This window comes from Danio rerio, chromosome 13 (assembly GCF_052040795.2).
Source record: "Danio rerio strain M-AB ecotype USA chromosome 13, GRCz13ab, whole genome shotgun sequence".
NCBI classification, from domain to species: domain Eukaryota; kingdom Metazoa; phylum Chordata; class Actinopteri; order Cypriniformes; family Danionidae; genus Danio; species Danio rerio.
The window spans coordinates 11,421,290-11,434,095 of NC_141033.1; the positions used below are offsets into that span (position 1 = coordinate 11,421,290).

A 12,806-nucleotide genomic window follows, 5' to 3' on the forward strand; every position below is an offset into this window, starting at 1 on the left:
TTGATTAGGGTTGGAGCTAAAATCTGCAGGACACCTCCAGGAAGTTTGGTGACCCCTGTTATACAGTAACGCCAAGCCTATTGGATTTTTTGTTCGTCATAATTCTGTGGTAAACAGTGTGATGAGAGGCTTCTGCGAGACAGATCTATTCCCGAAGCTTCTGCTACAAATGCATTTTACATCATGCGTTGTATATGTCAGTTGCAAATATAATTATTTGGCCACCACAGGAAGTTAGTGATTTTAATTTATTATTTAAAAAAGTATATTTTTGTACACAAAAACACATCATCTTACTTCATAAGTGTAATGATAGATTTATGCACTTCTGGAAGCTTAAAAAAGCCACCAGCCTTATACGGAAGAGCCAGAATAAAATTGAAAACTACTCTGACTGTTTGTCTGGCAGAAGAAAAGTTACATACACCAAGGATGCCTTAAGGGTAAATTATAGGTTGTTGTTATTTTATTTATTTATTTATTTATTTATGGAGTGAATTATTCCTTTAAACCCCACTAGTTTTTTACACACTCCCACCCACGTCTACCTCCATTTAATCCACAACCAACAGGTAAAACCAAGTCCCAACAGATGCACTGTGAATTACAATACAGAAGAAAAGATCTACTGCTACTTCCATTTCATCTTGACTGCGACCTTAATACATGACTGTGAGTGTGCCACATCTTAAAATGAAATTCTAGAAGCACAAAAAAAAAAAATTCCAAAGTGACACACCGTAAATTTATTTTGCCATCCAAACCCCTCTAGGAGAACAGCAGTGGCACTTTTTGGTTAATATTTTATGAGTGCTCCTCAAAATACTACCTGATGCCTAAGAACGCTGAGCTCGATGTTCCGATGTACTGCGATGCGTTTCAAATATACACACACCCTTGAGGGATCTGGCAGGCTCTCCCGAAGCACTCCAGACTTTTAAGTCTACAGCAGAGCTTTAAGCATTCAGAAAGCCTCTGGGCCGATGGAAAACGACAGGGATCAGGGCTTAAAGATACTGGGATAACAAAATAACGGAGATGATAGGTTTGAACAATTAATTGCATTAGCAATAATATTGTGATGTTCTAAAACACAACAACTAAACTGCAAAGCCTGAAATTATACTACGGCAATTTGTTAAATTGTAAAATAAAAAGATAATATACAAAATATTTAATAATTTTTTTTTATCTAACTTTAATTTTACTCTAACATGTTGCCCATTAAAAATTTTATTTGACCTCATGTTGTGTCAATCACATTTACACAATCTGTCAAAACTTTTGACCGCCACAAAAAAAAAAAAAAAAAAAAAAACGGTTAAGTCTTTTTACATAGTTTGCATTTGTAGAACCCCTATTTTGCATTATAAAATGTCATATTTTGGTTTGTGCTAGTGTCTGAAGGGAAATCGGGTTCACATTTTACCGGATTCGGTACTACATTTTTGGTTATGTACCATGTCAACGTCGATGCTTTCAGGTAAAAGATCCGAACCGGATTCAATTTATTTATTTGACTCTGAGTAGACTATTTTGTTAAAGAATCAATCCTTTTAAACACGGTTCACTTCAGATTTCAACCTCAGCTGGATGTTTTCATTCACTTAGTGCTGTGTTACACACTGTATGGAAGCTCATTTTCAAGAACCCATAAAAGGCTTCTGTCGCAATCGATTAATTAATATGCATAGTGTGGAGCAAGTCTGTGAATTTTCAGGATATGCATATATACATATACAAAAATTCAGTGTTCAAAGATTTTACATTTATGGACTTCTCTATTTTCAAACATCGTTAAGATGACCCATTTATATATTTATATTGTGTAGTCTTATGATGCTGATGCCATGTTAATAATTTTTAACATGTCGATAAGAATAGGTTCACGGTAAAGTATAGGGTCACAGTAAAGGGTCACGAAACACCAAAACACATTTTTTGAGATGTTGACAGTCATATATATGTGCCACATTGCTAAAAAAAAAACACTAATAGTACACATATATTTAGCTAACAAGTGAAAATTGGTGGTTTTGATCAAATTCGTTCTTCCGGGTAAAAATACATTTTGAAGCCGTGTCACTGCCTTGAGATCATTGTGTAAACTCTAGTGTGGAAATTGGTTGTCTGTACCAGCGGGTACAACGACGTCATTAAGTTTTTAGTACATCTTTTCATAAATTCAACCCATCAGCGAGCTCTATTGTGAACACATATATAGCTTTGAAATCTCCCTTTACTTGTTACAGTGTTCAGAGAGATGCCACCTTGTGTTGCCAATGTAATTCGAACAAGTATAAGAATTGTTTGGAGACATGGGTCGTCTGTGTTTTCCTGTCGTGTGGACCCAAATGTGTGGCTTACAGTGATCTGCTAAATTTTTTTACTCGAGAGCTTGTCGCATCTGGAAATGGTGAAATCCAGATTTGCCACTCGTCTTCTTTCTGCAAGATGTAACCATATGGCAACATGATACTTATGTTCATTTCCCTGCCACTGTTTCTTTAAGACCAATATATATATTTTTTTTTTTGTTAGAAAAAAAAGATCTTAGTGTAGCTAATGATGTGCTTTGGTTAAGTCACATGACATGCTGTGTTTTTTGTGTCGTTTATTGTGAGTAGTCTCTGAATGCAAATGTAAACGTCAATAAAAACAAAGGATCAAATTATGTCAGATCCAGAAAAAAAATTGAAACATCACCTCCAGTAAGTTATGATGATGTATTCACAACTCTTTTTTTTTTTTTTTAAATCAAATTAGTTTTTTAGTAAATTGACCAAATGTGTGTGTTGCCAAATGCCAAGTGTGTTGGACAGAACTGGCTCATCCTGCAGATGAAAGTGAGGGTGAGATGGGTTTTAGTGAGCATGATAATGATGCAGATTAGACATTTGATAGAGACAGTTTAGGTAAGTAGCTTAGAGGCAGAGAGACAGGTGTAGTATAGTATAGTATATATATATATATATATATATATATATATATATATATATATATATATATATATATATATATATATATATATATATTGTTAACTTGTAGCTACATGATTCTGATGCATCTGTATATATTAGACTTGTTATTAATTTGTTATAATATTTACTGGAGAAAATGTTTATATTTACTGTATGTTGTAGACATGAAAATACAATATTAAATTGGTTTTATTAATATTCAGCAAAAAAGAATGGAATAAATGAATGTTTTTGAGATACGAGTTGTTGGAAAGTATGTATAAGGTTTCATTTATAAGTTTTGTGTTAAAGCTTATATTACTGCAACACCAGTTAAATAATTTCAAATAACAAAATTATGAATTATAAGGAAAGTTTTAAATTTGAAATTTCTAAGTTAGATCCACTGTTGGACCCTGTTGCCATATGGCAACATTTAAAAAAATGATTTGGTAAGTGTGTGATCAATATTCTTTGTTCATGTTTATTCAGATGCCAAAGTTAGATGGTATCGTCAGCAGTACTCTTTCAGTTTTTAAAGACATACCTTAGTCTAAATGATTTAGTTACTGAGTTTACAGTATGTTAACATCACTACAATATTCATTCATTCATTTTCTGCCAATTTCCGGGACCGGGGTTGGGGGCAGCAGTCTTAGGAGAGAACCCCAGACTTCCCTCTCCCCAGACACTTCCTCCAGCTCCTTTGGGGGGATCCCGAGGCGTTCCCAGGCCAACCGAGAGATATAGTCCCTCCAGCTTGTCCTGGTGTTTTCCCCGAGGCCTCCTCCCGGTAGGACATGCCTGGAACAACTCCCTAGGTAGGCGTCCAGGAGGCATCCGAAACAGATGCCCGAGCCACCTCAGCTGACTTCTCTCGATGTGGAGGAGCAGCGGCTCTACTCCGAGCTCCTCCCGGGTGTCAGAGCTCCTCACCCTATCTATAAGAGTGCGCCTTGCCACCCTTCGAAGGAAACTCATTTCGGTTGCTTGTATCCGAGATCTTGTCCTTTCGGTCATGACCCAAAGCTCAAGACCGAAAACTACAATACTATGGACTGAAAATCCTCTACTTCCACACAGCTCTCAGATCTGCTGTAAATGCTGCTTTTCGAATGACTATCTCCCCTGCATCTGTGTCTTGTGTTTCTGCTGTGAAAAATCAGCTGTAGTGGACGTACTAAAACTCCCCTTTTCATGGAAACCCTTCAATCTTTCGCCACTCAACACTACCAATTAAACAAAGCTTGACTTGTGGCTGGAAGGGCATCCGCTGCGTAAAAACGGGCTGGATAAGTTGGCAGTTCATTCCGCTGTGGCGACCCCGGATTAATAAAGGGACTAAGCCAAACAGAAAATAAATGAATGAATGAAGAATATAGTTTATAAATTCACAGCACAATTTGGTCCTACTACATTTTACAATTGATTGTCTGAATAAAGAGCTTTGGAAACATTCGGTCAAACATTGAACAAATAAAACAAAGATGCTTTTCTAATATCGTTCAGCCTTATTTTTAAACACATTTAGTTTTTGGCTTAAACAACAATAACCTTCACGACAGTGTGACGCTAGCAGGGAAGTAATGAATATGAGTCAGAATAAAGGCACATCTGGTGAATAACCTTCAGCGGCACGAGACGCGTGATAGAAAGTGACAGTGGATCAGAGCACGCTGTGACTGTGAGCATAGTGACACATCACCGCTCACGGCCCCTGTGGCCTGCTGGGATGGACACATGTTGCAGGGTCAACTGACCTGAAAGTCCTGGTAGCAAACATAGCGTCAACTATTAGCACCGCATCCTATGGAAAGATAGGTACAGGGTGTTTTCTAATCAGTTAAATTAGTGAAGTATCATTTCGCTGTTACAACCTGCCCACAAATCAAAATGACATCTTCAATATAGTGAGATTGAATATATTGCTTATTTGAGTTATTAGCAGTGATAAAAAGCGATACGTTCATATTTACACATCCATAAGAGGGAAGAACACATAAATAACATCAAATTTTGTTGTTTACTTTTATTTAATAACTACCATAAGTGTATTTAATATACTTGACTTTTACTACAAATTTAAAGTTGTTTTAATGTTATTTGCTATGATGTCAATAATTCATTCATTCATTTTCTTTATTAATCCGGGGTCGCTACAGCGTAATGAACCACCAACTTATCCAGCAAGTTTTTACGCAGTGGATGCCCTTTCAGCCGCAACCCATCTCTGGGAAACATCCACACACACATTAACACACACTCATACACTACGGACAATTTAGCCTGCCCAATTCACCTGTACAGCATGTCTTTGGGGAAACCGGAGCACCCGGAGGAAACCCACGCAAAGGCAGGGAGAACATGCAAATTCCACACAGAAACGCCAACTGAGCCGAGGTTCGAACCAGCGACCTTCTTGCTGTGAGGCGACAGCACTACCTACTGCGCCACTGCCTCGCCCCTTTTGCTCTGATGTTCACCTTTTAATCAGTAAGTAAAAATAACTATAATATAGTAAATGCATTTCATCTAAATAATTTTACAATTTAATTTAATGTTATGTTATAATAAAGAACATAATAACAATAAATTATACATATTAAATAATATGATGTTTAATTTTTATCTAATAAATAAAATTATATCTTTCAAAAACGTATTTAAATAAACCACAGTGCTCAGCGTAATTGAGTACACCTAATTTTGTAAATGAATATTTGTATCAATTTCTCAGTGAATATAGTAAATGTATTTTGCTGCATTTAAAAAAAAAACAGATTCATTAAACAGAAACATTTATTAAAATAATGCTTTAGTCAAAGAACATATTTAGAAATTGAAAGATAAAACAATTAAATTCAAGCAAAATATTACAAAATAAATTACAGCCTACAAAATTTCAACAAAATTTTTACTTTTTTTCTCTTTTTTAAATTTGTATTATATATTTTTCTATAACATATAAATTTGGGTTGACTAATCTTTGGACCGTTATGGTAAGTTATTTTGTTAGTTAAGCTCCAGATTTGGATTCAGTACTGACTATTCTAATTTATATTTGCACAAATATATATGTTGTATAGCTTCCTATTAAAAATATGAATTTAAAAGAGAGATTTGTGAGGGGTGTTCTTATATATGCTGAGTACTGTATCTAGTACTAATATAGTACTATATATAGTAATATAGTATTAATGTACTATTTAATGTTGTATTTGTTATTTAACTTTGATGTTTAGCTTTTATTTAATTAATCTTCTTTAATTAAGCAGTAGGTAGTAATGTCACCTCACAGCAAGAAGGTTGCTGGTTTGAGCCTCGGGTGGGTCAGTTGGCATTTCTGTGTGCATGTTCTCCCTGCGTTTGTGTGGGTTTCCTCGGGGTGCTCCAGTTTCCCCCACAGTCCAAAGACATGCGGTACAGGTGAATTGGGTAAACTAAATTGTCCGTAGAGTATGAGTGTGAATGAAGTTGTATGGATGTTTCCCTAGAGATGGGTTGCAGCTGGAAGGGCATCCGCTGCGCAAAATGTGCTTGATAAGTTGGCGGTTCATTCCACTGTGGCGACCCTGGATTATTATAGGATCAAAAAATAATAAAAAATAAATAAAAAAATGAATGAATGAATGAATAATCTTTATTTCAAATTAGTGTATTTAATTTGGTTTAATTTTGTTATATTCATTTTAGCTAAAACAAGCGGTATATTTCAGTTTATAAAATAAATAAGTTTACCAAATAAAAATGATTGATGTTTTAAAACCATATTTCATTTCAAATATAAAATTTTACTTCATTTATTTATTTATTTATTTATTTATATTGTTAACAACTGTCTATTGAGTTTTTTAGGAAACAATATGAATAAATAAAAAAATAAAAAGGTGCAAATTTTAAACCCACTCCTGCCTATCCCACCCCTGGTAGGATTCAAAATATGAATAAATAAAAATTTTAAGATAAACAAATCAAAAAAATATTTTTACAAACAAATTTTACAAAGATTTAAAAAAAGATGACAATATCAACCGCTGAATGCCACAATACTGACAGTTTTCACATAAGCACCATGTTAAGAGTTCCATCGAGGGAATGTACAACAAATACACAGAATTCATTCATTCATTCATTCATTCATTCATTCATTCATTCATTCATTCATTCATTCATTCATTCATTCATTCATTTATTTATTTATTTATTTGTTTATTTATTTATTTATTTTTTATTATTATTATCATGTTATTATTCATTTATAATATTATTTTAATATACTTTTATTATATTATATTATATTATTATATTATATTATATACTTATATATACTTTATAAATGCAGCAAACCATTCGGAAGCATTAACAATGTCCAAGAAGATGTTAAAAATCTTTACATGCAGACTACACAGAGAAGACTGCATGTCACTTGTAAGATAAAGGATGTTTAGTTTATGATGACCGAAATCGCTAAATAGTTGTAATGCCACAATTACTGACACCCCTATGAATTCAAATGAGCAGTCTTTTATTAGATTTAGCTTCCTTTAACAACAACTAAATGCAGTACAGAATGTTACGTTTACACATCCCTGCACAAATTGCATTTAAACAGATCAGCCTTTTACATTGTAATACTCGCCACTCACGAGGGCTACTTTTTACTAATTATTTATTATATAAATATTTACAGCATATGCTTTTACTCTACGTGCACTACACTATTGTTGGGCAACAGTACTTTTATTTCAGTATGATTTTTCAGTACGCTTACCACCACTGATTATCATTACTACTGTTAATTATAGTTTTATTATTTATTATAATATTATTCATTTTAACTTTAAAAGACAAAAACAACACTAGTAATGTAAATGTAGCTTGTGTCAGACAAAATCTATCATTTGATTTGTTACATTTATATTTGATGCATGATAAAAGGGTTAGGGGGTTAGCAAGGTAGTAAGACAAATAAGACTTGTGGAAAAAAAATATATAGATTCATGCATCCCTAATTGCTGTGTTTTCTACATTAACCAGCATCCCTCGCCATATCACGAGAGAAAAAAAACTAAATAAGGGCAAGTGAAAAAAAATCAGCTTGAAAGCATTTTTGTTTGATCTCCGGCAGAGGAGGAAAACAGCTTCCTGATGTCTTTCACAATGAATGCATTTCCTCTGCCCTCTGTGTCTCTCTATCATCTCGCTCTCTCCTGCTCTTCTCCTTCTTCCTGCCAAGTGAATTAGATCAGTTTAGGAGGAGGCGTGTCTCCCTCAGGCATTGCCCCATGGGATTCTGAGGTTTTACAGCTTAATGGACTCTCTTCCCTCTGCCTAACCTCAAATGACTTTCTGGAAAGAGGGATATCCCCAGAAAGCTTTCCAAGAGAGACTGTGTCTGCTGGATCAGAGAGAAGGTGAGGACGGGACGAAAGGACAGGAGATCTTTTGCACCTGTCAGCGCTTTTAATCTTTCCTAAAGAGCAAATAAACGGTGAGAGCAATGATGGGATGCTCTGCTTGTCACATGCTTAAATACTAACTTGTAGGAAACCCATATCTAGATGCGTTCATGACACTTTGAGCTTGGGATTTTTTTATTCATTATTTTTTTTAATAAAATTATATTCAATATTTTTCTATTACAGATATTTTTTGCATTTGGTGCACTTAATTTTTTTTAGGAAGTTTGCGCTTCATACAGATGTAAAAAAAAAACTGAAAATGGTTTGCTGAGGATGGAGATTAAAGATGATATCATAAATAATTTTCAGTTTCTTGCAAATATTGACTGTTTTAAGACCACGATGTATCATCAGGAGCCTTTAAAAATTAATTAAATTTCAACTGTTTTGATGTTTGGCCTCTCAAAGTGCTGAAAGCAATTTAGGAATCTGAAAACGTGAAATATGCCAGCTAAAAATCTTACTCTTATATGCATAACACTTCTACTTTTTAAAATTTCAGTACACAGTTTAGAGAAATTTGGTACCAAAGTTGATATTTTTGACAACTTACAGTATAATATAATTATTATGTATATGTAATACACACACATTCATAAAACAAAACTATACAAATGAATTTTGTTTCATAAAATTGAATATATCATTTGTATTATACAGTGGGTACAGAAAGTATTCAGACTCCCTTCGATTTTTCACTTTGTTAAATTGCATCCGTTTTCTAAAATAATTAAAGTTTATTTTTTCCTCAATGTACATACAGCACACATAATTGACAGAAAAGCACAGAATTGTTGACATTGTTGCAGATTTATTAAAAAGAAAAAACTGAAATATCACATGGTCCCAAGTATTCAGACCATTTGCAGTGACACTCATATATTTAACTGCTGTGCATTTCTTCTGATCATCCTTCTACAGCTTAATTTGAGTGCAGCTCTATTTATTTTATAGTTTGTATTATATAAGTCCATATTAATACCTCAAGGGTACATATCAGAACCTAAAAAGTACAAAGGTGTTTCTCTTAAAATTTTTAGGTACTAATATATAGTTTTAAGGTACCAATATGGACTCTAAGTACAAATGTGTACCTTTTAAATAGGTACCACCCCAGTGATAGCTCGCATACCATTATTTCTGAGAGTGTTATCTGGCCGTCTGGCCAAACTGAGCTATTGGGGAGAGAAGAGTCTTGGTAAGAGAAGTATAGTAGAACCCAAAGACCACTGCGGCTGAGCTCTAGAGATGCAGTCTGAAGATGGAAGAAAATTGTAGAAAGTCAACCGTCACTGCACCCCTCCACCAGGCAGGGCTTTATGGCAGAGTGGCCCGATACAAGCCTCTCCTCAGTGCAAGACACATTCAAATCTGCATGGACTTTGCTAAGACTGAAGAATCTCTGGTCTGATGAGACCAAAATATAAATGTTGGCCTTAATTCTAGGCGGTATGCATGGAAAACCAGGCACTGCTCATCACCAATACACTCCCAACAGTGAAACATGGTGGTGTTTTTCAGCTGCAAGGACAGGAGAGCTGGTTGCAATCAAGGGAGAGATGAACGCAGCCAAGAACAGGGATATCCTGGACAAAAACCTTCTCCAGAGTGCTCAGGACCTCAGACTGGGCCAAAGGTTTACCTTACAACAAGACAATGACCCTAAGCACACAGTTAAAATAATAAAGGAGTGGCTTCACAACAACTCTGTGACTGTTTTTGAATGGCCCAGCCAGAGCCCTGACTTAAACCCAGTATAGCATCTCTTAAGAGACCTAAAAATGGCTGTCCACAAATGTTTACCTTCCAAACTGACAAAATTGGAGAGGATCAGCAAGGAGGAATGGCAGATGATCCCCAAATCCAGGTGTGAAAAACCTTGTTGCATCTCTCCCAAAAAGACTGTATTAGATCAAAGGGGTGCTTCTAAATAGCAAGCAAAGGGTCTGAATACTTAGGACCAAGTGATTTTACAGTTTTTCTTTTTTAATAAATCTGCAAAAATGACAACAACTCTGTGTTTTTCGGTCAACATGTGGTGCTGTGTGTACACTAATTAAGAAAAAAAATATTTGAATGGCTACAATATTAAAAAGAATGAAAAATTAGAATCTTGATCTGAATACTTTCCTTACCCATTGTACATCATATCTAATTATAAATAAACATTATATTTACAAAATAAATGTACACAATATACGCAGATAAAAAACAAACTTTTTTTGGAATGCGTTTAATCTTGATTAATCTTGGTCCAGCACCAAGTATAATATAATGTAATATAATATAATATAATATAATACAATATAATATAATATAATATAATATAATATAATATAATATAATATAATATAATATAATATAATATAATATAATAAAATATAATATAATAAAATATAATATAGTAAAATATAATAATATAATATAATATTATTTAATATAATATAATATGATATAGTATAATATAATATAATATAATATAATAAAATACAATATAATATAATATAATATAATATAATTTAATATAATATAATATAATATAATATAATATAATATAATATAATATAATATAATATAATATAATATAATATAATATAATGAATAGCATTTCTGAAGGCTATTGCTTGAAAGAAATTAAGTTCTGCTCCTGTTTGTTTCTGCAGTCCAAACATCTCATGCAAGTAACTACAGCTGTCAGTGACTGTGATTGAGCAAATGTAAATTATCTCAACAGACCATCATGTTCCTGATGATTTAGAGCTGTACAAAAGAAGCTGGCAGAGTGCAGGGAGTTCAGGTTGAAAAGCACTCAAGGGCTCAAGCAGGTAAAGCAAGCGGAGCGGAGCAGGTAAGCAGATCTTGAGCTGCAGGTTGGTCAGGGTCAAAAGTTCCACTCTGTCACATGCCTCACATTCACATGAGGGAGCGTTCAATTCAAGAACGGCCTACTAACAGGACTGCACAATAAACTGAAAACTTGTTATGGCCATAATAGTATATGCAGTATTCATATCGCAGAAAGGTGTGATTAATTAAATTTGTTTTGCAAGCATTTGTATATGGCATGCATAGGGTGTTTATTTAAATTTGATAGGGCTCAGAATCAGATGGGGCCGTATATCTTTATCCTCACCTGTCCAGTAGATGCTTTTTGCTACTGGTTGGAGCGACCTAACTTTAAACCCAGAGCTGAAATAAATACTAATAGCCGGAGTTCAGACATGAGAGAAAAATGACAACTCAACAGGAGTCAGAATATCTGGTCTGGTTTTCACTCATTCAAAGTGTTTTAAACCTGTACATTTTAGCACTTTGACACTTTTGTTTTTGTTGTCTGAATTAGGTTTAATTAATTAAATAAATAGATAAATAAATCAATAAAGGCAGCATGGAGGCTTAGTGGTTAGCACTGTTGTCTTACAGCAAGAAGGTCACTGGTTCAAGCCTCAGCTAGGTCAGTTGGAGTTTCTGTGTGGAGTTTTGATGTTTTTCCCATGTTCACATGAGTTTCCTCTGGGTGTGGCGACCCCTGATAATTAAAAGGACTAAGCAAAGTGAATGAATGAATGAATAATCTGTTTACTTTGGTATGATCCTCATGTAAATAAATGATTTTGAAAAAATTTATATCAACGGAAATTTTACAGTGCATTGCAAAAAATATTGTCATTGCAACACTAATCGCCAATACAACCACAAGTCCAAAGACATGCGCTATAGGTGAATATAGGCTAATAGGCTATAGGCTAATAGTAGTGTATGTGTGTGATTGTGTGTGTATGGATGTTTCCCAGTGATGGGATGCAGCTGGAAGGGCATCCGCTGCGTAGAACATGTTCTGGACAAGTTGGCGGTTCATTCCGCTGTGGCGACCCCAGATTAATAAAGGGACTAAGCCAAAAAGAAAATGAATGAATAAATGAAAGAATGAATGAATTAATTAATTTCAGCACAAAAAGAAATAATTGAAGTAACAAAAACAATAATAATAACAATAAAAAAACATAAATTGCTATTTTATTCTATATGCATGTTTTAATACTAAAACTATTTGAATTATTTACTTCCTATATGTTTACTCGCATATATTTACTCACCGGCCACTTTATTAGGTACACCTATCCAACTGCTCGTACACATATTTCTAACCAGCCAATCACATGGCAGCAACTTAATGCATTTCGGCATGTAGACATGGCCAAGACGACCTGCTGTAGTTTAAATAGACCATCAAAATGGGTAAGAAAAGGGATTTAAGTGACTTTAAACTTGACATGGTTGTTGGTGCCGGATGAGGTGGTCTGAGTATTTCAGAAACTGCTGATCTACTGGGATTTTCACGCACAACCATCTCTACAGAATTTACAGAGAATGGTCCGAAGAA

The 12,806-nt window shown here is 34.3% G+C and overlaps 1 protein-coding gene and 1 long non-coding RNA gene across 2 annotated transcripts in view; one reads left to right on the forward strand and one right to left on the reverse strand.

The window, feature by feature from the left end:
* The window catches only part of akt3a (AKT serine/threonine kinase 3a), a 201,479-nt gene that overhangs the window by 127,842 nt on the left and 60,831 nt on the right, over positions 1 to 12,806 (reverse strand).
* LOC147834137 (uncharacterized) lies at positions 2,540 to 5,559 on the forward strand. Its single transcript, XR_015505821.1, has 3 exons — positions 2,540 to 2,957; positions 3,049 to 4,275; positions 5,163 to 5,559. It is a non-coding gene; the product is annotated as an uncharacterized LOC147834137 (long non-coding RNA).